The sequence below is a fragment of the Pseudophryne corroboree genome (assembly GCF_028390025.1).
Source record: "Pseudophryne corroboree isolate aPseCor3 chromosome 4 unlocalized genomic scaffold, aPseCor3.hap2 SUPER_4_unloc_1, whole genome shotgun sequence".
Lineage (NCBI taxonomy): Eukaryota > Metazoa > Chordata > Amphibia > Anura > Myobatrachidae > Pseudophryne > Pseudophryne corroboree.
In genome coordinates, this window is record NW_026967596.1 from 427,501 (window position 1) to 453,000 (window position 25,500).

Genomic DNA, 25,500 nt, shown 5'->3' on the forward strand with positions numbered 1-25,500 from the left:
GAAGTAATATTGTATCAGAGATGATTTCCATGGGAAGTTAATCCTGACCACAGTGACCTGCGTTAATGATTTTTAAAATATAACTTGGAGAATGCTTTATACTTGGTACAGTTTTGGGTTTGTAAAATGTCAGTACTGACATCTAAGTTTGTCAAAAGCATCATCCTTCGAGCCGGAATTGAACCTGCGACCTAAGGATTTCTGTACCAATCACCTCTACAGTCCTCCGCTCTACCAGCTGAGCTATCGAAGGATTCCATGATCGTACATCTGTGATATTACGTGCTATTAAAATGATTGAGTGTTAATTTTAAACATTATCAACTTTCCAAGCAAAATGAAAAATGATTTGACTACACAAAAGAGATTCAACTACTTATTCCTGTGCTGCTTTATCACACAAATTGTCATGTTTAATCATTTGGAAAATATCACTAATAGTTTGACTTATATTTGTGCAATTACTATCAACTGGCTACAGAGCTAGTTTGGAAAGCACTTTCAATAGATTTTTTAGTGTAGCCAAACTTACATCAAGATTAGAGATGCTTTAGCCTATCAAACCTTCTACACTCTTTTAAATTTTGCTTGTTTTGTAAACTAATCAAGTGTTCCAGGAATGATGGGGATATTCCATTGTTTGTTCTGATTTGACAATTCATTTTGGACAATGAGCGGCCCTTTTGAGCTAGTGAAGATAATTGTGCTACATGAGAGTATGCACAGACAATTATTTTTCTTTTTTTGCATTAAAGCACAATTTTTAATAAAGGAGAGGTTAATGATATAATAATTAGCACTGAAAGTCATCTGACACGATTTTAAAGTAAAATGTTGTGCATTGAAAGTAACCAAAGCTCTTTTTACTTTGAGTGGACATCATTTTCTTTCAAATTAATTTGATATTTTGCTAAATGTACAAAACTTTCTTACAAATTTGACATTCAAAATGCATTTGTAATTAATAAATGCTACTTAGTATGGCTGCTGAGATTCCTGGGCTCAGTCTCAAGTAGAGGAGGAGAATGACGGATAGAGAAAGAGAGAACAGACAGGCATCCTAAAGATTTTGATGTGCCAGTTCCTGAGTCACCCTGAGCAACACTGGTTTCAAGCTTTTAGTAAATTTTCTGAAAAATAAAACAACCATGTGGTCGTAGTCGGTAGGATTTGAACTTGCGCGGGGAGACCCCAATGGCTTTCTAGTCCATCGCCTTAACCACTCGGCCACGACTACCTCTCATGCAATGTGATGTTTTCACAAAAATTTTCTCTATGGGTTGAGCTACTTCATTTCAGGATGTGAGGATGACTGAAGTAATATTGTATCAGAGATGATTTCCATGGGAAGTTAATCCTGACCACAGTGACCTGCGTTAATGATTTTTAAAATATAACTTGGAGAATGCTTTATACTTGGTACAGTTTTGGGTTTGTAAAATGTCAGTACTGACATCTAAGTTTATCAAAAGCATCATCCTTCGAGCCGGAATTAAACCTGCGACCTAAGGATTTCTGTACCAATCACCTCTACAGTCCTCCGCCCTACCAGCTGAGCTATCGAAGGATTCCATGAGCGTACATCTGTGATATTACGTGCTATTAAAATGATTGAGTGTTAATTTTAAACATTATCAACTTTCCAAGCAAAATGAAAAATGATTTGACTACACAAAAGAGATTCAACTACTTATTCCTGTGCTGCTTTATCACACAAATTGTCATGTTTAATCATTTGGAAAATATCACTAATAGTTTGACTTATATTTGTGCAATTACTATCAACTGGCTACAGAGCTAGTTTGGAAAGCACTTTCAATAGATTTTTTAGTGTAGCCAAACTTACATCAAGATTAGAGATGCTTTAGCCTATCAAACCTTCTACACTCTTTTAAATTTTGCTTGTTTTGTAAACTAATCAAGTGTTCCAGGAATGATGGGGATATTCCATTGTTTGTTCTGATTTGACAATTCATTTTGGACAATGAGCGGCCCTTTTGAGCTAGTGAAGATAATTGTGCTACATGAGAGTATGCACAGACAATTATTTTTCTTTTTTTGCATTAAAGCACAATTTTTAATAAAGGAGAGGTTAATGATATAATAATTAGCACTGAAAGTCATCTGACACGATTTTAAAGTAAAATGTTGTGCATTGAAAGTAACCAAAGCTCTTTTTACTTTGAGTGGACATCATTTTCTTTCAAATTAATTTGATATTTTGCTAAATGTACAAAACTTTCTTACAAATTTGACATTCAAAATGCATTTGTAATTAATAAATGCTACTTAGTATGGCTGCTGAGATTCCTGGGCTCAGTCTCAAGTAGAGGAGGAGAATGACGGATAGAGAAAGAGAGAACAGACAGGCATCCTAAAGATTTTGATGTGCCAGTTCCTGAGTCACCCTGAGCAACACTGGTTTCAAGCTTTTAGTAAATTTTCTGAAAAATAAAACAACCATGTGGTCGTAGTCGGTAGGATTTGAACCTGCGCGGGGAGACCCCAATGGCTTTCTAGTCCATCGCCTTAACCACTCGGCCACGACTACCTCTCATGCAATGTGATGTTTTCACAAAAATTTTCTCTATGGGTTGAGCTACTTCATTTCAGGATGTGAGGATGACTGAAGTAATATTGTATCAGAGATGATTTCCATGGGAAGTTAATCCTGACCACAGTGACCTGCGTTAATGATTTTTAAAATATAACTTGGAGAATGCTTTATACTTGGTACAGTTTTGGGTTTGTAAAATGTCAGTACTGACATCTAAGTTTATCAAAATCATCATCCTTCGAGCCGGAATTGAACCAGCGACCTAAGGATTTCTGTACCAATCACCTCTACAGTCCTCTGCTCTACCAGCTGAGCTATCGAAGGATTCCATGATTGTACATCTGTGATATTACGTGCTATTAAAATGACTGAGTGTTAATTTTAAACATTATCAACTTTCCAAGCAAAATGAAAAATGATTTGACTACACAAAAGAGATTCAACTACTTATTCCTGTGTTGCTTTATCACACAAATTGTCATGTTTAATCATTTAGAAAATATAACTAATAGTTTGACTTATATTTGTGCAATTTCTATCAACTGGCTACAGAGCTAGTTTGGAAAGCACTTTCAATAGATTTTTTAGTGTAGCCAAACTTACATCAAGATTAGAGATGCTTGAGCCTATCAAACCTTCTACACTCTTTTAAATTTTGCTTGTTTTGTAAACTAATCAAGTGTTCCAGGAATGATGGGGATATTCCACTGTTTGTTCTGATTTGACAATTAATTTTGGACAATGAGCGGCCCTTTTGAGCTAGTGAAGATAATTGTGCTACATGAGAGTATGCACAGACAATTATTTTTCTTTTTTTGCATTAAAGCACAATTTTTAATAAAGGAGAGGTTAATGATATAATAATTAGCACTGAAAGTCATCTGACACGATTTGAAAGTAAAATGTTGTGCATTGAAAGTAACCAAAGCTCTTTTTACTTTGAGTGGACATCATTTTCTTTCAAATGAATTTGATATTTTGCTAAATGTACAAAACTTTCTTACAAATTTGACATTCAAAATGCATTTGTAATTAATAAATGCTACTTAGTATGGCTGCTGAGATTCCTGGGCTCAGTCTCAAGTAGAGGAGGAGAATGACGGATAGAGAAAGAGAGAACAGACAGGCATCCTAAAGATTTTGATGTGCCAGTTCCTGACTCACCCTGAGCAACACTGGTTTCAAGCTTTTAGTAAATTTTCTGAAAAATTAAACAACCATGTGGTCATAGTTGGCAGGATTTGAACCTGCGCGGGGAGACCCCAATGTAATTCTAGTCCATCGCCTTAACCACTCGGCCACGACTACCTCTCATGCAATGTGAAGTTTTCACAAAAATTTTCTCTATGGGTTGAGCTACTTCATTTCAGGATGTGAGGATGACTGAAGTAATATTGTATCAGAGATGATTTCCATGGGAAGTTAATCCTGACCACAGTGACCTGCGTTAATGATTTTTAAAATATAACTTGGAGAATGCTTTATACTTGGTACAGTTTTGGGTTTGTAAAATGTCAGTACTGACATCTAAGTTTATCAAAAGCATCATCCTTCGAGCCGGAATTGAACCAGCGACCTGAGGATTTCTGTACCAAGCACCTCTACAGTCCTCCGCTCTACCAGCTGAGCTATCGAAGGATTCCATGATCGTATATCTGTGATATTACGTGCTATTAAAATGATTGAGTGTTAATTTTAAACATTATCAACTTTCCAAGCAAAATAAAAAATGATTTGACTACACAAAAGAGATTCAACTACTTATTCCTGTGTTGCTTTATCACACAAATTGTCATGTTTAATCATTTGGAAAATATCACTAATAGTTTGACTAATATTTGTGCAATTACTATCAACTGGCTACAGAGCTAGTTTGGAAAGCACTTTCAATAGATTTTTTAGTGTAGCCAAACTTACATCAAGATTAGAGATGCTTGAGCCTATCAAACCTTCTACACTCTTTTAAATTTTGCTTGTTTTGTAAACTAATCAAGTGTTCCAGGAATGATGGGGATATTCCATTGTTTGTTCTGATTTGACAATTCATTTTGGACAATGAGCGGCCCTTTTGAGCTAGTGAAGATAATTGTGCTACATGAGAGTATGCACAGACAATTATTTTTCTTTTTTTGCATTAAAGCACAATTTTTAATAAAGGAGAGGTTAATGATATAATAATTAGCACTGAAAGTCATCTGACACGATTTGAAAGTAAAATGTTGTGCATTGAAAGTAACCAAAGCTCTTTTTACTTTGAGTGGACATCATTTTCTTTCAAATGAATTTGATATTTTGCTAAATGTACAAAACTTTCTTACAAATTTGATATTCAAAATGCATTTGTAATTAATAAATGCTACTTAGTATGGCTGCTAAGATTCCTGGGCTCAGTCTCAAGTAGAGGAGGAGAATGACGGATAGAGAAAGAGAGAACAGACAGGCATCCTAAAGATTTTGATGTGCCAGTTCCTGACTCACCCTGAGCAACACTGGTTTCAAGCTTTTAGTAAATTTTCTGAAAAATAAAACAACCATGTGGTCGTAGTCGGCAGGATTTGACCCTGCGCGGGGAGACCCCAATGTAATTCTAGTCCATCGCCTTAACCACTCTGCCACGACTACCTCTCATGCAATGTGATGTTTTCACAAAAATTTTCTCTATGGGTTGAGCTACTTCATTTCAGGATGTGAGGATGACTGAAGTAATATTGTATCAGAGATGATTTCCATGGGAAGTTAATCCTGACCACAGTGACCTGCGTTAATGATTTTTAAAATATAACTTGGAGAATGCTTTATACTTGGTACAGTTTTGGGTTTGTAAAATGTCAGTACTGACATCTAAGTTTATCAAAAGCATCATCCTTCGAGCCGGAATTGAACCTGCGACCTAAGGATTTCTGTACCAATCACCTCTACAGTCCTCCGCTCTACCAGCTGAGCTATCGAAGGATTCCATGATCGTACATCTGTGATATTACGTGCTATTAAAATGATTGAGTGTTAATTTTAAACATTATCAACTTTCCAAGCAAAATGAAAAATGATTTGACTACACAAAAGAGATTCAACTACTTATTCCTGTGCTGCTTTATCACACAAATTGTCATGTTTAATCATTTGGAAAATATCACTAATAGTTTGACTTATATTTGTGCAATTACTATCAACTGGCTACAGAGCTAGTTTGGAAAGCACTTTCAATAGATTTTTTAGTGTAGCCAAACTTACATCAAGATTAGAGATGCTTTAGCCTATCAAACCTTCTACACTCTTTTAAATTTTGCTTGTTTTGTAAACTAATCAAGTGTTCCAGGAATGATGGGGATATTCCATTGTTTGTTCTGATTTGACAATTCATTTTGGACAATGAGCGGCCCTTTTGAGCTAGTGAAGATAATTGTGCTACATGAGAGTATGCACAGACAATTATTTTTCTTTTTTTGCATTAAAGCACAATTTTTAATAAAGGAGAGGTTAATGATATAATAATTAGCACTGAAAGTCATCTGACACGATTTTAAAGTAAAATGTTGTGCATTGAAAGTAACCAAAGCTCTTTTTACTTTGAGTGGACATCATTTTCTTTCAAATTAATTTGATATTTTGCTAAATGTACAAAACTTTCTTACAAATTTGACATTCAAAATGCATTTGTAATTAATAAATGCTACTTAGTATGGCTGCTGAGATTCCTGGGCTCAGTCTCAAGTAGAGGAGGAGAATGACGGATAGAGAAAGAGAGAACAGACAGGCATCCTAAAGATTTTGATGTGCCAGTTCCTGAGTCACCCTGAGCAACACTGGTTTCAAGCTTTTAGTAAATTTTCTGAAAAATAAAACAACCATGTGGTCGTAGTCGGTAGGATTTGAACCTGCGCGGGGAGACCCCAATGGCTTTCTAGTCCATCGCCTTAACCACTCGGCCACGACTACCTCTCATGCAATGTGATGTTTTCACAAAAATTTTCTCTATGGGTTGAGCTACTTCATTTCAGGATGTGAGGATGACTGAAGTAATATTGTATCAGAGATGATTTCCATGGGAAGTTAATCCTGACCACAGTGACCTGCGTTAATGATTTTTAAAATATAACTTGGAGAATGCTTTATACTTGGTACAGTTTTGGGTTTGTAAAATGTCAGTACTGACATCTAAGTTTATCAAAAGCATCATCCTTCGAGCCGGAATTGAACCTGCGACCTAAGGATTTCTGTACCAATCACCTCTACAGTCCTCCGCTCTACCAGCTGAGCTATCGAAGGATTCCATGATCGTACATCTGTGATATTACGTGCTATTAAAATGATTGAGTGTTAATTTTAAACATTATCAACTTTCCAAGCAAAATGAAAAATGATTTGACTACACAAAAGAGATTCAACTACTTATTCCTGTGCTGCTTTATCACACAAATTGTCATGTTTAATCATTTGGAAAATATCACTAATAGTTTGACTTATATTTGTGCAATTACTATCAACTGGCTACAGAGCTAGTTTGGAAAGCACTTTCAATAGATTTTTTAGTGTAGCCAAACTTACATCAAGATTAGAGATGCTTTAGCCTATCAAACCTTCTACACTCTTTTAAATTTTGCTTGTTTTGTAAACTAATCAAGTGTTCCAGGAATGATGGGGATATTCCATTGTTTGTTCTGATTTGACAATTCATTTTGGACAATGAGCGGCCCTTTTGAGCTAGTGAAGATAATTGTGCTACATGAGAGTATGCACAGACAATTATTTTTCTTTTTTTGCATTAAAGCACAATTTTTAATAAAGGAGAGGTTAATGATATAATAATTAGCACTGAAAGTCATCTGACACGATTTTAAAGTAAAATGTTGTGCATTGAAAGTAACCAAAGCTCTTTTTACTTTGAGTGGACATCATTTTCTTTCAAATTAATTTGATATTTTGCTAAATGTACAAAACTTTCTTACAAATTTGACATTCAAAATGCATTTGTAATTAATAAATGCTACTTAGTATGGCTGCTGAGATTCCTGGGCTCAGTCTCAAGTAGAGGAGGAGAATGACGGATAGAGAAAGAGAGAACAGACAGGCATCCTAAAGATTTTGATGTGCCAGTTCCTGAGTCACCCTGAGCAACACTGGTTTCAAGCTTTTAGTAAATTTTCTGAAAAATAAAACAACCATGTGGTCGTAGTCGGTAGGATTTGAACCTGCGCGGGGAGACCCCAATGGCTTTCTAGTCCATCGCCTTAACCACTCGGCCACGCCTACCTCTCATGCAATGTGATGTTTTCACAAAAATTTTCTCTATGGGTTGAGCTACTTCATTTCAGGATGTGAGGATGACTGAAGTAATATTGTATCAGAGATGATTTCCATGGGAAGTTAATCCTGACCACAGTGACCTGCGTTAATGATTTTTAAAATATAACTTGGAGAATGCTTTATACTTGGTACAGTTTTGGGTTTGTAAAATGTCAGTACTGACATCTAAGTTTATCAAAAGCATCATCCTTCGAGCCGGAATTGAACCAGCGACCTAAGGATTTCTGTACCAATCACCTCTACAGTCCTCTGCTCTACCAGCTGAGCTATCGAAGGATTCCATGATTGTACATCTGTGATATTACGTGCTATTAAAATGACTGAGTGTTAATTTTAAACATTATCAACTTTCCAAGCAAAATGAAAAATGATTTGACTACACAAAAGAGATTCAACTACTTATTCCTGTGTTGCTTTATCACACAAATTGTCATGTTTAATCATTTAGAAAATATAACTAATAGTTTGACTTATATTTGTGCAATTTCTATCAACTGGCTACAGAGCTAGTTTGGAAAGCACTTTCAATAGATTTTTTAGTGTAGCCAAACTTACATCAAGATTAGAGATGCTTGAGCCTATCAAACCTTCTACACTCTTTTAAATTTTGCTTGTTTTGTAAACTAATCAAGTGTTCCAGGAATGATGGGGATATTCCACTGTTTGTTCTGATTTGACAATTAATTTTGGACAATGAGCGGCCCTTTTGAGCTAGTGAAGATAATTGTGCTACATGAGAGTATGCACAGACAATTATTTTTCTTTTTTTGCATTAAAGCACAATTTTTAATAAAGGAGAGGTTAATGATATAATAATTAGCACTGAAAGTCATCTGACACGATTTGAAAGTAAAATGTTGTGCATTGAAAGTAACCAAAGCTCTTTTTACTTTGAGTGGACATCATTTTCTTTCAAATGAATTTGATATTTTGCTAAATGTACAAAACTTTCTTACAAATTTGACATTCAAAATGCATTTGTAATTAATAAATGCTACTTAGTATGGCTGCTGAGATTCCTGGGCTCAGTCTCAAGTAGAGGAGGAGAATGACGGATAGAGAAAGAGAGAACAGACAGGCATCCTAAAGATTTTGATGTGCCAGTTCCTGACTCACCCTGAGCAACACTGGTTTCAAGCTTTTAGTAAATTTTCTGAAAAATTAAACAACCATGTGGTCGTAGTTGGCAGGATTTGAACCTGCGCGGGGAGACCCCAATGTAATTCTAGTCCATCGCCTTAACCACTCGGCCACGACTACCTCTCATGCAATGTGAAGTTTTCACAAAAATTTTCTCTATGGGTTGAGCTACTTCATTTCAGGATGTGAGGATGACTGAAGTAATATTGTATCAGAGATGATTTCCATGGGAAGTTAATCCTGACCACAGTGACCTGCGTTAATGATTTTTAAAATATAACTTGGAGAATGCTTTATACTTGGTACAGTTTTGGGTTTGTAAAATGTCAGTACTGACATCTAAGTTTATCAAAAGCATCATCCTTCGAGCCGGAATTGAACCAGCGACCTGAGGATTTCTGTACCAAGCACCTCTACAGTCCTCCGCTCTACCAGCTGAGCTATCGAAGGATTCCATGATCGTATATCTGTGATATTACGTGCTATTAAAATGATTGAGTGTTAATTTTAAACATTATCAACTTTCCAAGCAAAATAAAAAATGATTTGACTACACAAAAGAGATTCAACTACTTATTCCTGTGTTGCTTTATCACACAAATTGTCATGTTTAATCATTTGGAAAATATCACTAATAGTTTGACTAATATTTGTGCAATTACTATCAACTGGCTACAGAGCTAGTTTGGAAAGCACTTTCAATAGATTTTTTAGTGTAGCCAAACTTACATCAAGATTAGAGATGCTTGAGCCTATCAAACCTTCTACACTCTTTTAAATTTTGCTTGTTTTGTAAACTAATCAAGTGTTCCAGGAATGATGGGGATATTCCATTGTTTGTTCTGATTTGACAATTCATTTTGGACAATGAGCGGCCCTTTTGAGCTAGTGAAGATAATTGTGCTACATGAGAGTATGCACAGACAATTATTTTTCTTTTTTTGCATTAAAGCACAATTTTTAATAAAGGAGAGGTTAATGATATAATAATTAGCACTGAAAGTCATCTGACACGATTTGAAAGTAAAATGTTGTGCATTGAAAGTAACCAAAGCTCTTTTTACTTTGAGTGGACATCATTTTCTTTCAAATGAATTTGATATTTTGCTAAATGTACAAAACTTTCTTACAAATTTGATATTCAAAATGCATTTGTAATTAATAAATGCTACTTAGTATGGCTGCTAAGATTCCTGGGCTCAGTCTCAAGTAGAGGAGGAGAATGACGGATAGAGAAAGAGAGAACAGACAGGCATCCTAAAGATTTTGATGTGCCAGTTCCTCACTCACCCTGAGCAACACTGGTTTCAAGCTTTTAGTAAATTTTCTGAAAAATAAAACAACCATGTGGTCGTAGTCGGCAGGATTTGAACCTGCGCGGGGAGACTCCAATGTAATTCTAGTCCATCGCCTTAACCACTCGGCCACGACTACCTCTCATGCAATGTGATGTTTTCACAAAAGTTTCTCTATAGGTTGAGCTACTTCATTTCAGGATGTGAGGATGACTGAAGTAATATTGTATCAGAGATGATTTCCATGGGAAGTTAATCCTGACCACAGTGACCTGCGTTAATGATTTTTAAAATATAACTTGGAGAATGCTTTATACTTGGTACAGTTTTGGGTTTGTAAAATGTCAGTACTGACATCTAAGTTTATCAAAAGCATCATCCTTCGAGCCAGAATTGAACCAGCGACCTGAGGATTTCTGTACCAAGTACCTCTACAGTCCTCCGCTCTACCAGCTGAGCTATCGAAGGATTCCATGGTCGTATATCTGTGATATTACGTGCTATTAAAATGATTGAGTGTTAATTTTAAACATTATCAACTTTCCAAGCAAAATAAAAAATGATTTGACTACACAAAAGAGATTCAACTACTTATTCCTGTGTTGCTTTATCACACAAATTGTCATGTTTAATCATTTGGAAAATATCACTAATAGTTTGACTAATATTTGTGCAATTACTATCAACTGGCTACAGAGCTAGTTTGGAAAGCACTTTCAATAGATTTTTTAGTGTAGCCAAACTTACATCAAGATTAGAGATGCTTGAGCCTATCAAACCTTCTACACTCTTTTAAATTTTGCTTGTTTTGTAAACTAATCAAGTGTTCCAGGAATGATGGGGATATTCCATTGTTTGTTCTGATTTGACAATTCATTTTGGACAATGAGCGGCCCTTTTGAGCTAGTGAAGATAATTGTGCTACATGAGAGTATGCACAGACAATTATTTTTCTTTTTTTGCATTAAAGCACAATTTTTAATAAAGGAGAGGTTAATGATATAATAATTAGCACTGAAAGTCATCTGACACGATTTGAAAGTAAAATGTTGTGCATTGAAAGTAACCAAAGCTCTTTTTACTTTGAGTGGACATCATTTTCTTTCAAATGAATTTGATATTTTGCTAAATGTACAAAACTTTCTTACAAATTTGATATTCAAAATGCATTTGTAATTAATAAATGCTACTTAGTATGGCTGCTAAGATTCCTGGGCTCAGTCTCAAGTAGAGGAGGAGAATGACGGATAGAGAAAGAGAGAACAGACAGGCATCCTAAAGATTTTGATGTGCCAGTTCCTGACTCACCCTGAGCAACACTGGTTTCAAGCTTTTAGTAAATTTTCTGAAAAATAAAACAACCATGTGGTCGTAGTCGGCAGGATTTGAACCTGCGCGGGGAGACTCCAATGTAATTCTAGTCCATCGCCTTAACCACTCGGCCACGACTACCTCTCATGCAATGTGATGTTTTCACAAAAGTTTCTCTATAGGTTGAGCTACTTCATTTCAGGATGTGAGGATGACTGAAGTAATATTGTATCAGAGATGATTTCCATGGGAAGTTAATCCTGACCACAGTGACCTGCGTTAATGATTTTTAAAATATAACTTGGAGAATGCTTTATACTTGGTACAGTTTTGGGTTTGTAAAATGTCAGTACTGACATCTAAGTTTATCAAAAGCATCATCCTTCGAGCCGGAATTGAACCAGCGACCTAAGGATTTCTGTACCAATCACCTCTACAGTCCTCCGCTCTACCAGCTGAGCTATCGAAGGATTCCATGATCATACATCTGTGATATTACGTGCTATTAAAATGATTGAGTGTTAATTTTAAACATTATCAACTTTCCAAGCAAAATGAAAAATGATTTGACTACACAAAAGAGATTCAACTACTTATTCCTGTGCTGCTTTATCACACAAATTGTCATGTTTAATCATTTGGAAAATATCACTAATAGTTTGACTTATATTTGTGCAATTTCTATCAACTGGCTACAGAGCTAGTTTGGAAAGCACTTTCAATAGATTTTTTAGTGTAGCCAAACTTACATCAAGATTAGAGATGCTTGAGCCTATCAAACCTTCTACACTCTTAAATTTTGCTTGTTTTGTAAACTAATCAAGTGTTCCAGGAATGATGGGGATATTCCATTGTTTGTTCTGATTTGACAATTCATTTTGGACAATGAGCGGCCCTTTTGAGCTAGTGAAGATAATTGTGCTACATGAGAGTATGCACAGACAATTATTTTTCTTTTTTTGCATTAAAGCACAATTTTTAATAAAGGAGAGGTTAATGATATAATAATTAGCACTGAAAGTCATCTGACACGATTTGAAAGTAAAATGTTGTGCATTGAAAGTAACCAAAGCTCTTTTTACTTTGAGTGGACATCATTTTCTTTCAAATGAATTTGATATTTTGCTAAATGTACAAAACTTTCTTACAAATTTGACATTCAAAATGCATTTGTAATTAATAAATGCTACTTAGTATGGCTGCTGAGATTCCTGGGCTCAGTCTCAAGTAGAGGAGGAGAATGACGGATAGAGAAAGAGAGAACAGACAGGCATCCTAAAGATTTTGATGTGCCAGTTCCTGACTCACCCTGAGCAACACTGGTTTCAAGCTTTTAGTAAATTTTCTGAAAAATAAAACAAAGCATGTGGTCGTAGTCGGCAGGATTTGAACCTGCGCGTGGAGACCCCAATGTAATTCTAGTCCATCGCCTTAACCACTCGGCCACGACTACCTCTCATGCAATGTGATGTTTTCACAAAAATTTTCTCTATGGGTTGAGCTACTTCATTTCAGGATGTGAGGATGACTGAAGTAATATTGTATCAGAGATGATTTCCATGGGAAGTTAATCCTGACCACAGTGACCTGCGTTAATGATTTTTAAAATATAACTTGGAGAATGCTTTATACTTGGTACAGTTTTGGGTTTGTAAAATGTCAGTACTGACATCTAAGTTTATCAAAAGCATCATCCTTCGAGCCGGAATTGAACCAGCGACCTAAGGATTTCTGTACCAATCACCTCTACAGTCCTCCGCTCTACCAGCTGAGCTATCGAAGGATTCCATGATCGTACATCTGTGATATTACGTGCTATTAAAATGATTGAGTGTTAATTTTAAACATTATCAACTTTCCAAGCAAAATGAAAAATGATTTGACTACACAAAAGAGATTCAACTACTTATTCCTGTGCTGCTTTATCACACAAATTGTCATGTTTAATCATTTGGAAAATATCACTAATAGTTTGACTTATATTTGTGCAATTACTATCAACTGGCTACAGAGCTAGTTTGGAAAGCACTTTCAATAGATTTTTTAGTGTAGCCAAACTTACATCAAGATTAGAGATGCTTGAGCCTATCAAACCTTCTACACTCTTTTAAATTTTGCTTGTTTTGTAAACTAATCAAGTGTTCCAGGAATGATGGGGATATTCCATTGTTTGTTCTGATTTGACAATTCATTTTGGACAATGAGCGGCCCTTTTGAGCTAGTGAAGATAATTGTGCTACATGAGAGTATGCACAGACAATTATTTTTCTTTTTTTGCATTAAAGCACAATTTTTAATAAAGGAGAGGTTAATGATATAATAATTAGCACTGAAAGTCATCTGACACGATTTGAAAGTAAAATGTTGTGCATTGAAAGTAACCAAAGCTCTTTTTACTTTGAGTGGACATCATTTTCTTTCAAATGAATTTGATATTTTGCTAAATGTACAAAACTTTCTTACAAATTTGACATTCAAAATGCATTTGTAATTAATAAATGCTACTTAGTATGGCTGCTGAGATTCCTGGGCTCAGTCTCAAGTAGAGGAGGAGAATGACGGATAGAGAAAGAGAGAACAGGCAGGCATCCTAAAGATTTTGATGTGCCAGTTCCTGACTCACCCTGAGCAACACTGGTTTCAAGCTTTTAGTAAATTTTCTGAAAAAAACAACAACCATGTGGTCGTAGTCGGCAAGATTTGAACCTGCGCGGGGAGACCCCAATGGCTTTCTAGTCCATCGCCTTAACCACTCGGCCATGACTACCTCTCATGCAATGTGATGTTTTCACAAAAGTTTCTCTATGGGTTGAGCTACTTCATTTCAGGCTGTGAGGATGACTGAAGTAATATTGTATCAGAGATGATTTCCATGGGAAGTTAATCCTGACCACAGTGACCTGCGTTAATGATTTTTAAAATATAACTTGGAGAATGCTTTATACTTGGTACAGTTTTGGGTTTGTAAAATGTCAGTACTGACATCTAAGTTTATCAAAAGCATCATCCTTCGAGCCGGAATTGAACCAGCGACCTAAGGATTTCTGTACCAATCACCTCTACAGTCCTCCGCTCTACCAGCTGAGCTATCGAAGGATTCCATGATCGTACATCTGTGATATTACGTGCTATTAAAATGATTGAGTGTTAATTTTAAACATTATCAACTTTCCAAGCAAAATGAAAAATGATTTGACTACACAAAAGAGATTCAACTACTTATTCCTGTGCTGCTTTATCACACAAATTGTCATGTTTAATCATTTGGAAAATATCACTAATAGTTTGACTTATATTTGTGCAATTACTATCAACTGGCTACAGAGCTAGTTTGGAAAGCACTTTCAATAGATTTTTTAGTGTAGCCAAACTTACATCAAGATTAGAGATGCTTGAGCCTATCAAACCTTCTACACTCTTTTAAATTTTGCTTGTTTTGTAAACTAATCAAGTGTTCCAGGAATGATGGGGATATTCCATTGTTTGTTCTGATTTGACAATTCATTTTGGACAATGAGCGGCCCTTTTGAGCTAGTGAAGATAATTGTGCTACATGAGAGTATGCACAGACAATTATTTTTCTTTTTTTGCATTAAAGCACAATTTTTAATAAAGGAGAGGTTAATGATATAATAATTAGCACTGAAAGTCATCTGACACGATTTGAAAGTAAAATGTTGTGCATTGAAAGTAACCAAAGCTCTTTTTACTTTGAGTGGACATCATTTTCTTTCAAATGAATTTGATATTTTGCTAAATGTACAAAACTTTCTTACAAATTTGACATTCAAAATGCATTTGTAATTAATAAATGCTACTTAGTATGGCTGCTGAGATTCCTGGGCTCAGTCTCAAGTAGAGGAGGAGAATGACGGATAGAGAAAGAGAGAACAGACAGGCATCCTAAAGATTTTGATGTGCCAGTTCCTGACTCACCCTGAGCAACACTGGTTTCAAGCTTTTAGTAAATTTTCGGAAAAATTAAACAACCATGTGGTCGTAGTCGGCAGGATTTGAACCAGCGCGGGGAGACCCCAATGTAATTCTAGTCCATCGCCTTAACCACTCGGCCACGACTACCTCTCATGCAATGTGAAGTTTTCACAAAAATTTTCTCTATGGGTTGAGCTACTTCATTTCAGGATGTGAGGATGACTGAAGTAATATTGTATCAGAGATGATTTCCATGGGAAGTTAATCCTGACCACAGTGACCTGCGTTAATGATTTTTAAAATATAACTTGGAGAATGCTTTGTACTTGGTACAGTTTTGGGTTTGTAAAATGTCAGTACTGACATCTAAGTTTATCAAGAGCATCATCCTTCGAGCCGGAATTGAACCAGCGACCTGAGGATTTCTGTACCAAGCACATCTACAGTCCTCCGCTCTACCAGCTGAGCTATCGAAGGATTCCATGATCGTATATCTGTGATATTACGTGCTATTAAAATGATTGAGTGTTAATTTTAAACATTATCAACTTTCCAAGCAAAATAAAAAATGATTTGACTACACAAAAGAGATTCAACTACTTATTCCTGTGTTGCTTTATCACACAAATTGTCATGTTTAATCATTTGGAAAATATCACTAATAGTTTGACTTATATTTGTGCAATTACTATCAACTGGCTACAGAGCTAGTTTGGAAAGCACTTTCAATAGATTTTTTAGTGTAGCCAAACTTACATCAAGATTAGAGATGCTTGAGCCTATCAAACCTTCTACACTCTTTTAAATTTTGCTTGTTTTGTAAACTAATCAAGTGTTCCAGGAATGATGGGGATATTCCATTGTTTGTTCTGATTTGACAATTCATTTTGGACAATGAGCGGCCCTTTTGAGCTAGTGAAGATAATTGTGCTACATGAGAGTATGCACAGACAATTATTTTTCTTTTTTTGCATTAAAGCACAATTTTTAATAAAGGAGAGGTTAATGATATAATAATTAGCACTGAAAGTCATCTGACACGATTTGAAAGTAAAATGTTGTGCATTGAAAGTAACCAAGGCTCTTTTTACTTTGAGTGGACATCATTTTCTTTCAAATGAATTTGATATTTTGCTAAATGTACAAAACTTTCTTACAAATTTGATATTCAAAATGCATTTGTAATTAATAAATGCTACTTAGTATGGCTGCTGAGATTCCTGGGCTCAGTCTCAAGTAGAGGAGGAGAATGACGGATAGAGAAAGAGAGAACAGACAGGCATCCTAAAGATTTTGATGTGCCAGTTCCTGACTCACCCTGAGCAACACTGGTTTCAAGCTTTTAGTAAATTTTCTGAAAAATAAAACAACCATGTGGTCGTAGTCGGCATGATTTGAACCTGCGCGGGGAGATTCCAATGTAATTCTAGTCCATCGCCTTAACCACTCGGCCACGACTACCTCTCATGCAATGTGATGTTTTCACAAAAGTTTCTCTATGGGTTGAGCTACTTCATTTCAGGATGTGAGGATGACTGAAGTAATATTGTATCAGAGATGATTTCCATGGGAAGTTAATCCTGACCACAGTGACCTGCGTTAATGATTTTTAAAATATAACTTGGAGAATGCTTTATACTTGGTACAGTTTTGGGTTTGTAAAATGTCAGTACTGACATCTAAGTTTATCAAAAGCATCATCCTTCGAGCCGGAATTGAACCAGCGACCTAAGGATTTCTGTACCAATCACCTCTACAGTCCTCCGCTCTACCAGCTGAGCTATCGAAGGATTCCATGATCGTACATCTGTGATATTACGTGCTATTAAAATGATTGAGTGTTAATTTTAAACATTATCAACTTTCCAAGCAAAATGAAAAATGATTTGACTACACAAAAGAGATTCAACTACTTATTCCTGTGCTGCTTTATCACACAAATTGTCATGTTTAATCATTTGGAAAATATCACTAATATTTTGACTTATATTTGTGCAATTACTATCAACTGGCTACAGAGCTAGTTTGGAAAGCACTTTCAATAGATTTTTTAGTGTAGCCAAACTTACATCAAGATTAGAGATGCTTGAGCCTATCAAACCTTCTACACTCTTTTAAATTTTGCTTGTTTTGTAAACTAATCAAGTGTTCCAGGAATGATGGGGATATTCCATTGTTTGTTCTGATTTGACAATTCATTTTGGACAATGAGCGGCCCTTTTGAGCTAGTGAAGATAATTGTGCTACATGAGAGTATGCACAGACAATTATTTTTCTTTTTTTGCATTAAAGCACAATTTTTAATAAAGGAGAGGTTAATGATATAATAATTAGCACTGAAAGTCATCTGACACGATTTGAAAGTAAAATGTTGTGCATTGAAAGTAACCAAAGCTCTTTTTACTTTGAGTGGACATCATTTTCTTTCAAATGAATTTGATATTTTGCTAAATGTACAAAACTTTCTTACAAATTTGACATTCAAAATGCATTTGTAATTAATAAATGCTACTTAGTATGGCTGCTGAGATTCCTGGGCTCAGTCTCAAGTAGAGGAGGAGAATGACGGATAGAGAAAGAGAGAACAGGCAGGCATCCTAAAGATTTTGATGTGCCAGTTCCTGACTCACCCTGAGCAACACTGGTTTCAAGCTTTTAGTAAATTTTCTGAAAAAAAAAACAACCATGTGGTCGTAGTCGGCAAGATTTGAACCTGCGCGGGGAGACCCCAATGGCTTTCTAGTCCATCGCCTTAACCACTCGGCCATGACTACCTCTCATGCAATGTGATGTTTTCACAAAAGTTTCTCTATGGGTTGAGCTACTTCATTTCAGGCTGTGAGGATGACTGAAGTAATATTGTATCAGAGATGATTTCCATGGGAAGTTAATCCTGACCACAGTGACCTGCGTTAATGATTTTTAAAATATAACTTGGAGAATGCTTTATACTTGGTACAGTTTTGGGTTTGTAAAATGTCAGTACTGACATCTAAGTTTATCAAAAGCGTCATCCTTCGAGCCGGAATTGAACCAGCAACCTAAGGATTTCTGTACCAATCACTTCTACAGTCCTCCGCTCTACCAGCTGAGCTATCGAAGGATTCCATGATCTTACAACTGTGATATTACATGCTATTAAAATGATTGAGTGTTAATTTGAAACATTATCAACTTTCCAAGCAAAATGAAAAATGATTTGACTACACAAAATAGATTCAACTACTTATTCCTGTGTTGCTTTATCACACAAATTGTCATGTTTAATCATTTGGAAAATATCACTAATAGTTTGACTTATATTTGTGCAATTACTATCAACTGGCTACAGAGCTAGTTTGGAAAGCACTTTCAATAGATTTTTTAGCGTAGCCAAACTTACATCAAGATTAGAGATGCTTGAGCCTATCAAACCTTCTACACTCTTTTAAATTTTGCTTGTTTTGTAAACTAATCAAGTGTTCCAGGAATGATGGGGATATTCCATTGTTTGTTCTGATTTGACAATTCATTTTGGACAATGAGCGGCCCTTTTGAGCTAGTGAAGATAATTGTGCTACATGAGAGTATGCACAGACAATTATTTTTCTTTTTTTGCATTAAAGCACAATTTTTAATAAAGGAGAGGTTAATGATATAATAATTAGCACTGAAAGTCATCTGACACGATTTGAAAGTAAAATGTTGTGCATTGAAAGTAACCAAAGCTCTTTTTACTTTGAGTGGACATCATTTTCTTTCAAATGAATTTGATATTTTGCTAAATGTACAAAACTTTCTTACAAATTTGACATTCAAAATGCATTTGTAATTAATAAATGCTACTTAGTATGGCTGCTGAGATTCCTGGGCTCAGTCTCAAGTAGAGGAGGAGAATGACGGATAGAGAAAGAGAGAACAGACAGGCATCCTAAAGATTTTGATGTGCCAGTTCCTGACTCACCCTGAGCAACACTGGTTTCAAGCTTTTAGTAAATTTTCTGAAAAATTAAACAACCATGTGGTCGTAGTCGGCAGGATTTGAACCTGCGCGGGGAGACCCCAATGTAATTCTAGTCCATCGCCTTAACCACTCGGCCACGACTACCTCTCATGCAATGTGAAGTTTTCACAAAATGTTCTCTATGGGTTGAGCTACTTCATTTCAGGATGTGAGGATGACTGAAGTAATATTGTATCAGAGATGATTTCCATGGGAAGTTAATCCTGACCACAGTGACCTGCGTTAATGATTTTTAAAATATAACTTGGAGAATGCTTTATACTTGGTACAGTTTTGGGTTTGTAAAATGTCAGTACTGACATCTAAGTTTATCAAAAGCATCATCCTTCGAGCCGGAATTGAACCAGCGACCTGAGGATTTCTGTACCAAGCACCTCTACAGTCCTCCGCTCTACCAGCTGAGCTATCGAAGGATTCCATGATCATATATCTGTGATATTACGTGCTATTAAAATGATTGAGTGTTAATTTTAAACATTATCAACTTTCCAAGCAAAATAAAAAATGATTTGACTACACAAAAGAGATTCAACTACTTATTCCTGTGTTGCTTTATCACACAAATTGTCATGTTTAATCATTTGGAAAATATCACTAATAGTTTGACTTATATTTGTGCAATTACTATCAACTGGCTACAGAGCTAGTTTGGAAAGCACTTTCAATAGATTTTTTAGTGTAGCCAAACTTACATCAAGATTAGAGATGCTTGAGCCTATCAAACCTTCTACACTCTTTTAAATTTTGCTTGTTTTGTAAACTAATCAAGTGTTCCAGGAATGATGGGGATATTCCACTGTTTGTTCTGATTTGACAATTCATTTTGGACAAAGAGCGGCCCTTTTGAGCTAGTGAAGATAATTGTGCTACATGAGAGTATGCACAGACAATTATTTTTCTTTTTTTGCATTAAAGCACAATTTTTAATAAAGGAGAGGTTAATGTTATAATAATTAGCACTGAAAGTCATCTGACACGATTTGAAAGTAAAATGTTGTGCATTGAAAGTAACCAAAGCTCTTTTTACTTTGAGTGGACATCATTTTCTTTCAAATGAATTTGATATTTTGCTAAATGTACAAAACTTTCTTACAAATTTGATATTCAAAATGCATTTGTAATTAATAAATGCTACTTAGTATGGCTGCTGAGATTCCTGGGCTCAGTCTCAAGTAGAGGAGGAGAATGACGGATAGAGAAAGAGAGAACAGACAGGCATCCTAAAGATTTTGATGTGCCAGTTCCTGACTCACCCTGAGCAACACTGGTTTCAAGCTTTTAGTAAATTTTCTGAAAAATAAAACAACCATGTGGTCGTAGTCGGCAGGATTTGAACCTGCGCGGGAAGATTCCAATATAATTCTAGTCCATCGCCTTAACCACTCGGCCACGACTACCTCTCATGCAATGTGGTGTTTTCACAAAAGTTTCTCTATGGGTTGAGCTATTTCATTTCAGGATGTGAGGATGACTGAAGTAATATTGTATCAGAGATGATTTCCATGGGAAGTTAATCCTGACCACAGTGACCTGCGTTAATGATTTTTAAAATATAACTTGGAGAATGCTTTATACTTGGTACAGTTTTGGGTTTGTAAAATGTCAGTACTGACATCTAAGTTTATCAAAAGCATCATCCTTCGAGCCGGAATTGAACCAGCGACTTAAGGATTTCTGTACCAATCACCTCTACAGTCCTCCGCTCTACCAGCTGAGCTATCGAAGGATTCCATGATCGTACATCTGTGATATTACGTGCTATTAAAATGATTGAGTGTTAATTTTAAACATTATCAACTTTCCAAGCAAAATGAAAAATGATTTGACTACACAAAAGAGATTCAACTACTTATTCCTGTGTTGCTTTATCACACAAATTGTCATGTTTAATCATTTGGAAAATATCACTAATAGTTTGACTTATATTTGTGCAATTACTATCAACTGGCTACAGAGCTAGTTTGGAAAGCACTTTCAATAGATTTTTTAGTGTAGCCAAACTTACATCAAGATTAGAGATGCTTGAGCCTATCAAACCTTCTACACTCTTTTAAATTTTGCTTGTTTTGTAAACTAATCAAGTGTTCCAGGAATGATGGGGATATTCCATTGTTTGTTCTGATTTGACAATTCATTTTGGACAATGAGCGGCCCTTTTGAGCTAGTGAAGATAATTGTGCTACATGAGAGTATGCACAGACAATTATTTTTCTTTTTTTGCATTAAAGCACAATTTTTAATAAAGGAGAGGTTAATGATATAATAATTAGCACTGAAAGTCATCTGACACGATTTGAAAGTAAAATGTTGTGCATTGAAAGTAACCAAAGCTCTTTTTACTTTGAGTGGACATCATTTTCTTTCAAATGAATTTGATATTTTGCTAAATGTACAAAACTTTCTTACAAATTTGACATTCAAAATGCATTTGTAATTAATAAATGCTACTTAGTATGGCTGCTGAGATTCCTGGGCTCAGTCTCAAGTAGAGGAGGAGAATGACGGATAGAGAAAGAGAGAACAGGCAGGCATCCTAAAGATTTTGATGTGCCAGTTCCTGACTCACCCTGAGCAACACTGGTTTGAAGCTTTTAGTAAATTTTCTGAAAAATAAAACAACCATGTGGTCGTAGTCGGCAAGATTTGAACATGCGCGGGGAGACCCCAATGGCTTTTTAGTCCATCGCCTTAACCACTCGGCCATGACTACCTCTCATGCAATGTGATGTTTTCACAAAAGTTTCTCTATGGGTTGAGCTACTTCATTTCAGGCTGTGAGGATGACTGAAGTAATATTGTATCAGAGATGATTTCCATGGGAAGTTAATCCTGACCACAGTGACCTGCGTTAATGATTTTTAAAATATAACTTGGAGAATGCTTTATACTTGGTACAGTTTTGGGTTTGTAAAATGTCAGTACTGACATCTAAGTTTATCAAAAGTGTCATCCTTCGAACCAGAATTGAACCAGCAACCTAAGGATTTCTGTACCAATCACTTCTACAGTCCTCCGCTCTACCAGCTGAGCTATCGAAGGATTCCATGATCTTACAACTGTGATATTACATGCTATTAAAATGATTGAGTGTTAATTTGAAACATTATCAACTTTCCAAGCAAAATGAAAAATGATTTGACTACACAAAAGAGATTCAACTACTTATTCCTGTGTTGCTTTATCACACAAATTGTCATGTTTAATCATTTGGAAAATATCACTAATAGTTTGACTTATATTTGTGCAATTACTATCAACTGGCTACAGAGCTAGTTTGGAAAGCACTTTCAATAGATTTTTTAGTGTAGCCAAACTTACATCAAGATTAGAGATGCTTGAGCCTATCAAACCTTCTACACTCTTTTAAATTTTGCTTGTTTTGTAAACTAATCAAGTGTTCCAGGAATGATGGGGATATTCCATTGTTTGTTCTGATTTGACAATTCATTTTGGACAATGAGCGGCCCTTTTGAGCTAGTGAAGATAATTGTGCTACATGAGAGTATGCACAGACAATTATTTTTCTTTTTTTGCATTAAAGCACATTTTTTAATAAAGGAGAGGTTAATGATATAATAATTAGCACTGAAAGTCATCTGACACGATTTGAAAGTAAAATGTTGTGCATTGAAAGTAACCAAAGCTCTTTTTACTTTGAGTGGACATCATTTTCTTTCAAATGAATTTGATATTTTGCTAAATGTACAAAACTTTCTTACAAATTTGATATTCAAAATGCATTTGTAATTAATAAATGCTACTTAGTATGGCTGCTGAGATTCCTGGGCTCAGTCTCAAGTAGAGGAGGAGAATGACGGATAGAGAAAGAGAGAACAGACAGGCATCCTAAAGATTTTGATGTGCCAGTTCCTGACTCACCCTGAGCAACACTGGTTTCAAGCTTTTAGTAAATTTTTCTGAAAAATAAAACAACCATGTGGTCGTAGTCGGCAGGATTTGAACCTGCGCGGGGAGAATACAATGTAATTCTAATCCATCGCCCTAACCACTCGGCCACAACTACCTCTCATGCAATGTGATGTTTTCACAAAAGTTTCTCTATGGGTTGAGCTACTTCATTTCAGGATGTGAGGATGACTGAAGTAATATTGTATCAGAGATGATTTCCATGGGAAGTTAATCCTGACCACAGTGACCTGCGTTAATGATTTTTAAAATATAACTTGGAGAATGCTTTATACTTGGTACAGATTTGGGTTTGTAAAATGTCAGTACTGACATCTAAGTTTATCAAAAGCATCATCCTTCGAGCCGGAATTGAACCAGCGACTTAAGGATTTCTGTACCAATCACCTCTACAGTCCTCCGCTCTACCAGCTGAGCTATCGAAGGATTCCATGATCGTACATCTGTGATATTACGTGCTATTAAAATGATTGAGTGTTAATTTTAAACATTATCAACTTTCCAAGCAAAATGAAAAATGATTTGACTACACAAAAGAGATTCAACTACTTATTCCTGTGTTGCTTTATCACACAAATTGTCATGTTTAATCATTTGGAAAATATCACTAATAGTTTGACTTATATTTGTGCAATTACTATCAACTGGCTACAGAGCTAGTTTGGAAAGCACTTTCAATAGATTTTTTAGTGTAGCCAAACTTACATCAAGATTAGAGATGCTTGAGCCTATCAAATCTTCTACACTCTTTTAAATTTTGCTTGTTTTGTAAACTAATCAAGTGTTCCAGGAATGATGGGGATATTCCATTGTTTGTTCTGATTTGACAATTCATTTTGGACAATGAGCGGCCCTTTTGAGCTAGTGAAGATAATTGTGCTACATGAGAGTATGCACAGACAATTATTTTTCTTTTTTTGCATTAAAGCACAATTTTTAATAAAGGAGAGGTTAATGATATAATAATTAGCACTGAAAGTCATCTGACACGATTTGAAAGTAAAATGTTGTGCATTGAAAGTAACCAAAGCTCTTTTTACTTTGAGTGGACATCATTTTCTTTCAAATGAATTTGATATTTTGCTAAATGTACAAAACTTTCTTACAAATTTGACATTCAAAATGCATTTGTAATTAATAAATGCTACTTAGTATGGCTGCTGAGATTCCTGGGCTCAGTCTCAAGTAGAGGAGGAGAATGACGGATAGAGAAAGAGAGAACAGGCAGGCATCCTAAAGATTTTGATGTGCCAGTTCCTGACTCACCCTGAGCAACACTGGTTTCAAGCTTTTAGTAAATTTTCTGAAAAATAAAGCAACCATGTGGTCGAAGTCGGCAAGATTTGAATCTGCGCGGGGAGACCCCAATGGCTTTCTAGTCCATCGCCTTAACCACTCGGCCATGACTACCTCTCATGCAATGTGATGTTTTCACCAAAGTTTCTCTATGGGTTGAGCTACTTCATTTCAGGCTGTGAGGATGACTGAAGTAATATTGTATCAGAGATGATTTCCATGGGAAGTTAATCCTGACCACAGTGACCTGCGTTAATGATTTTTAAAATATAACTTTGAGAATGCTTTATACTTGGTACAGTTTTGGGTTTGTAAAATGTCAGTACTGACATCTAAGTTTATCAAAAGCGTCATCCTTCGAGCCGGAATTGAACCAGCAACCTAAGTATTTCTGTACCAATCACTTCTACAGTCCTCCGCTCTACCAGCTGAGCTATCAAAGGATTCCATGATCGTACAATTGTGATATTACATGCTATTAAAATGATTGAGTGTTAATTTTAAACATTATCAACTTTCCAAGCAAAATGAAAAATGATTTGACTACACAAAAGAGATTCAACTACTTATTCCTGTGTTGCTTTATCACACAAATTGTCATGTTTAATCATTTGGAAAATATCACTAATAGTTTGACTTATATTTGTGCAATTACTATCAACTGGCTACAGAGCTAGTTTGGAAAGCACTTTCAATAGATTTTTTAGTGTAGCCAAACTTACATCAAGATTAGA

The 25,500-nt window shown here is 35.6% G+C and overlaps 34 non-coding genes across 34 annotated transcripts; all 34 read right to left on the bottom strand.

Moving 5' to 3' along the window:
* Positions 1 to 163: 163 nt before the first annotated feature.
* TRNAY-GUA (transfer RNA tyrosine (anticodon GUA)) lies at positions 164 to 253 on the bottom strand. Its single transcript is given in 2 exon segments — positions 164 to 199; positions 217 to 253. It is a non-coding gene; the product is annotated as a tRNA-Tyr (tRNA).
* A 902-nt stretch (positions 254 to 1,155) lies between these two features.
* Positions 1,156 to 1,237, bottom strand: TRNAS-AGA (transfer RNA serine (anticodon AGA)). Its single transcript has one exon. It is a non-coding gene; the product is annotated as a tRNA-Ser (tRNA).
* A 240-nt stretch (positions 1,238 to 1,477) lies between these two features.
* TRNAY-GUA (transfer RNA tyrosine (anticodon GUA)) lies at positions 1,478 to 1,567 on the bottom strand. The gene is given in 2 exon segments: positions 1,478 to 1,513; positions 1,531 to 1,567. It is a non-coding gene; the product is annotated as a tRNA-Tyr (tRNA).
* A 902-nt stretch (positions 1,568 to 2,469) lies between these two features.
* Positions 2,470 to 2,551, bottom strand: TRNAS-AGA (transfer RNA serine (anticodon AGA)). The gene has a single exon. It is a non-coding gene; the product is annotated as a tRNA-Ser (tRNA).
* Positions 2,552 to 2,791: 240 nt separating this feature from the next.
* TRNAY-GUA (transfer RNA tyrosine (anticodon GUA)) lies at positions 2,792 to 2,881 on the bottom strand. The gene is given in 2 exon segments: positions 2,792 to 2,827; positions 2,845 to 2,881. It is a non-coding gene; the product is annotated as a tRNA-Tyr (tRNA).
* Positions 2,882 to 3,783: 902 nt separating this feature from the next.
* On the bottom strand, positions 3,784 to 3,865 carry TRNAS-AGA (transfer RNA serine (anticodon AGA)). The gene has a single exon. It is a non-coding gene; the product is annotated as a tRNA-Ser (tRNA).
* A 240-nt stretch (positions 3,866 to 4,105) lies between these two features.
* TRNAY-GUA (transfer RNA tyrosine (anticodon GUA)) lies at positions 4,106 to 4,195 on the bottom strand. The gene is given in 2 exon segments: positions 4,106 to 4,141; positions 4,159 to 4,195. It is a non-coding gene; the product is annotated as a tRNA-Tyr (tRNA).
* A 1,224-nt stretch (positions 4,196 to 5,419) lies between these two features.
* TRNAY-GUA (transfer RNA tyrosine (anticodon GUA)) lies at positions 5,420 to 5,509 on the bottom strand. Its single transcript is given in 2 exon segments — positions 5,420 to 5,455; positions 5,473 to 5,509. It is a non-coding gene; the product is annotated as a tRNA-Tyr (tRNA).
* A 902-nt stretch (positions 5,510 to 6,411) lies between these two features.
* On the bottom strand, positions 6,412 to 6,493 carry TRNAS-AGA (transfer RNA serine (anticodon AGA)). The gene has a single exon. It is a non-coding gene; the product is annotated as a tRNA-Ser (tRNA).
* Positions 6,494 to 6,733: 240 nt separating this feature from the next.
* TRNAY-GUA (transfer RNA tyrosine (anticodon GUA)) lies at positions 6,734 to 6,823 on the bottom strand. Its single transcript is given in 2 exon segments — positions 6,734 to 6,769; positions 6,787 to 6,823. It is a non-coding gene; the product is annotated as a tRNA-Tyr (tRNA).
* Positions 6,824 to 7,725: 902 nt separating this feature from the next.
* Positions 7,726 to 7,807, bottom strand: TRNAS-AGA (transfer RNA serine (anticodon AGA)). The gene has a single exon. It is a non-coding gene; the product is annotated as a tRNA-Ser (tRNA).
* A 240-nt stretch (positions 7,808 to 8,047) lies between these two features.
* Positions 8,048 to 8,137, bottom strand: TRNAY-GUA (transfer RNA tyrosine (anticodon GUA)). Its single transcript is given in 2 exon segments — positions 8,048 to 8,083; positions 8,101 to 8,137. It is a non-coding gene; the product is annotated as a tRNA-Tyr (tRNA).
* A 902-nt stretch (positions 8,138 to 9,039) lies between these two features.
* TRNAS-AGA (transfer RNA serine (anticodon AGA)) lies at positions 9,040 to 9,121 on the bottom strand. The gene has a single exon. It is a non-coding gene; the product is annotated as a tRNA-Ser (tRNA).
* Positions 9,122 to 9,361: 240 nt separating this feature from the next.
* TRNAY-GUA (transfer RNA tyrosine (anticodon GUA)) lies at positions 9,362 to 9,451 on the bottom strand. The gene is given in 2 exon segments: positions 9,362 to 9,397; positions 9,415 to 9,451. It is a non-coding gene; the product is annotated as a tRNA-Tyr (tRNA).
* Positions 9,452 to 10,353: 902 nt separating this feature from the next.
* Positions 10,354 to 10,435, bottom strand: TRNAS-AGA (transfer RNA serine (anticodon AGA)). The gene has a single exon. It is a non-coding gene; the product is annotated as a tRNA-Ser (tRNA).
* A 239-nt stretch (positions 10,436 to 10,674) lies between these two features.
* On the bottom strand, positions 10,675 to 10,764 carry TRNAY-GUA (transfer RNA tyrosine (anticodon GUA)). Its single transcript is given in 2 exon segments — positions 10,675 to 10,710; positions 10,728 to 10,764. It is a non-coding gene; the product is annotated as a tRNA-Tyr (tRNA).
* Positions 10,765 to 11,666: 902 nt separating this feature from the next.
* On the bottom strand, positions 11,667 to 11,748 carry TRNAS-AGA (transfer RNA serine (anticodon AGA)). The gene has a single exon. It is a non-coding gene; the product is annotated as a tRNA-Ser (tRNA).
* Positions 11,749 to 11,987: 239 nt separating this feature from the next.
* Positions 11,988 to 12,077, bottom strand: TRNAY-GUA (transfer RNA tyrosine (anticodon GUA)). Its single transcript is given in 2 exon segments — positions 11,988 to 12,023; positions 12,041 to 12,077. It is a non-coding gene; the product is annotated as a tRNA-Tyr (tRNA).
* A 901-nt stretch (positions 12,078 to 12,978) lies between these two features.
* On the bottom strand, positions 12,979 to 13,060 carry TRNAS-AGA (transfer RNA serine (anticodon AGA)). Its single transcript has one exon. It is a non-coding gene; the product is annotated as a tRNA-Ser (tRNA).
* Positions 13,061 to 13,300: 240 nt separating this feature from the next.
* Positions 13,301 to 13,390, bottom strand: TRNAY-GUA (transfer RNA tyrosine (anticodon GUA)). The gene is given in 2 exon segments: positions 13,301 to 13,336; positions 13,354 to 13,390. It is a non-coding gene; the product is annotated as a tRNA-Tyr (tRNA).
* Positions 13,391 to 14,292: 902 nt separating this feature from the next.
* Positions 14,293 to 14,374, bottom strand: TRNAS-AGA (transfer RNA serine (anticodon AGA)). The gene has a single exon. It is a non-coding gene; the product is annotated as a tRNA-Ser (tRNA).
* A 239-nt stretch (positions 14,375 to 14,613) lies between these two features.
* On the bottom strand, positions 14,614 to 14,703 carry TRNAY-GUA (transfer RNA tyrosine (anticodon GUA)). Its single transcript is given in 2 exon segments — positions 14,614 to 14,649; positions 14,667 to 14,703. It is a non-coding gene; the product is annotated as a tRNA-Tyr (tRNA).
* A 902-nt stretch (positions 14,704 to 15,605) lies between these two features.
* Positions 15,606 to 15,687, bottom strand: TRNAS-AGA (transfer RNA serine (anticodon AGA)). Its single transcript has one exon. It is a non-coding gene; the product is annotated as a tRNA-Ser (tRNA).
* A 240-nt stretch (positions 15,688 to 15,927) lies between these two features.
* TRNAY-GUA (transfer RNA tyrosine (anticodon GUA)) lies at positions 15,928 to 16,017 on the bottom strand. The gene is given in 2 exon segments: positions 15,928 to 15,963; positions 15,981 to 16,017. It is a non-coding gene; the product is annotated as a tRNA-Tyr (tRNA).
* Positions 16,018 to 17,240: 1,223 nt separating this feature from the next.
* TRNAY-GUA (transfer RNA tyrosine (anticodon GUA)) lies at positions 17,241 to 17,330 on the bottom strand. The gene is given in 2 exon segments: positions 17,241 to 17,276; positions 17,294 to 17,330. It is a non-coding gene; the product is annotated as a tRNA-Tyr (tRNA).
* Positions 17,331 to 18,232: 902 nt separating this feature from the next.
* TRNAS-AGA (transfer RNA serine (anticodon AGA)) lies at positions 18,233 to 18,314 on the bottom strand. Its single transcript has one exon. It is a non-coding gene; the product is annotated as a tRNA-Ser (tRNA).
* A 239-nt stretch (positions 18,315 to 18,553) lies between these two features.
* TRNAY-GUA (transfer RNA tyrosine (anticodon GUA)) lies at positions 18,554 to 18,643 on the bottom strand. The gene is given in 2 exon segments: positions 18,554 to 18,589; positions 18,607 to 18,643. It is a non-coding gene; the product is annotated as a tRNA-Tyr (tRNA).
* A 902-nt stretch (positions 18,644 to 19,545) lies between these two features.
* On the bottom strand, positions 19,546 to 19,627 carry TRNAS-AGA (transfer RNA serine (anticodon AGA)). Its single transcript has one exon. It is a non-coding gene; the product is annotated as a tRNA-Ser (tRNA).
* Positions 19,628 to 19,866: 239 nt separating this feature from the next.
* Positions 19,867 to 19,956, bottom strand: TRNAY-GUA (transfer RNA tyrosine (anticodon GUA)). The gene is given in 2 exon segments: positions 19,867 to 19,902; positions 19,920 to 19,956. It is a non-coding gene; the product is annotated as a tRNA-Tyr (tRNA).
* A 1,223-nt stretch (positions 19,957 to 21,179) lies between these two features.
* TRNAY-GUA (transfer RNA tyrosine (anticodon GUA)) lies at positions 21,180 to 21,269 on the bottom strand. Its single transcript is given in 2 exon segments — positions 21,180 to 21,215; positions 21,233 to 21,269. It is a non-coding gene; the product is annotated as a tRNA-Tyr (tRNA).
* Positions 21,270 to 22,171: 902 nt separating this feature from the next.
* On the bottom strand, positions 22,172 to 22,253 carry TRNAF-AAA (transfer RNA phenylalanine (anticodon AAA)). The gene has a single exon. It is a non-coding gene; the product is annotated as a tRNA-Phe (tRNA).
* Positions 22,254 to 22,492: 239 nt separating this feature from the next.
* On the bottom strand, positions 22,493 to 22,582 carry TRNAY-GUA (transfer RNA tyrosine (anticodon GUA)). The gene is given in 2 exon segments: positions 22,493 to 22,528; positions 22,546 to 22,582. It is a non-coding gene; the product is annotated as a tRNA-Tyr (tRNA).
* Positions 22,583 to 23,806: 1,224 nt separating this feature from the next.
* Positions 23,807 to 23,896, bottom strand: TRNAY-GUA (transfer RNA tyrosine (anticodon GUA)). Its single transcript is given in 2 exon segments — positions 23,807 to 23,842; positions 23,860 to 23,896. It is a non-coding gene; the product is annotated as a tRNA-Tyr (tRNA).
* A 1,223-nt stretch (positions 23,897 to 25,119) lies between these two features.
* TRNAY-GUA (transfer RNA tyrosine (anticodon GUA)) lies at positions 25,120 to 25,209 on the bottom strand. Its single transcript is given in 2 exon segments — positions 25,120 to 25,155; positions 25,173 to 25,209. It is a non-coding gene; the product is annotated as a tRNA-Tyr (tRNA).
* Between the last annotated feature and the right edge of the window lie 291 nt (positions 25,210 to 25,500).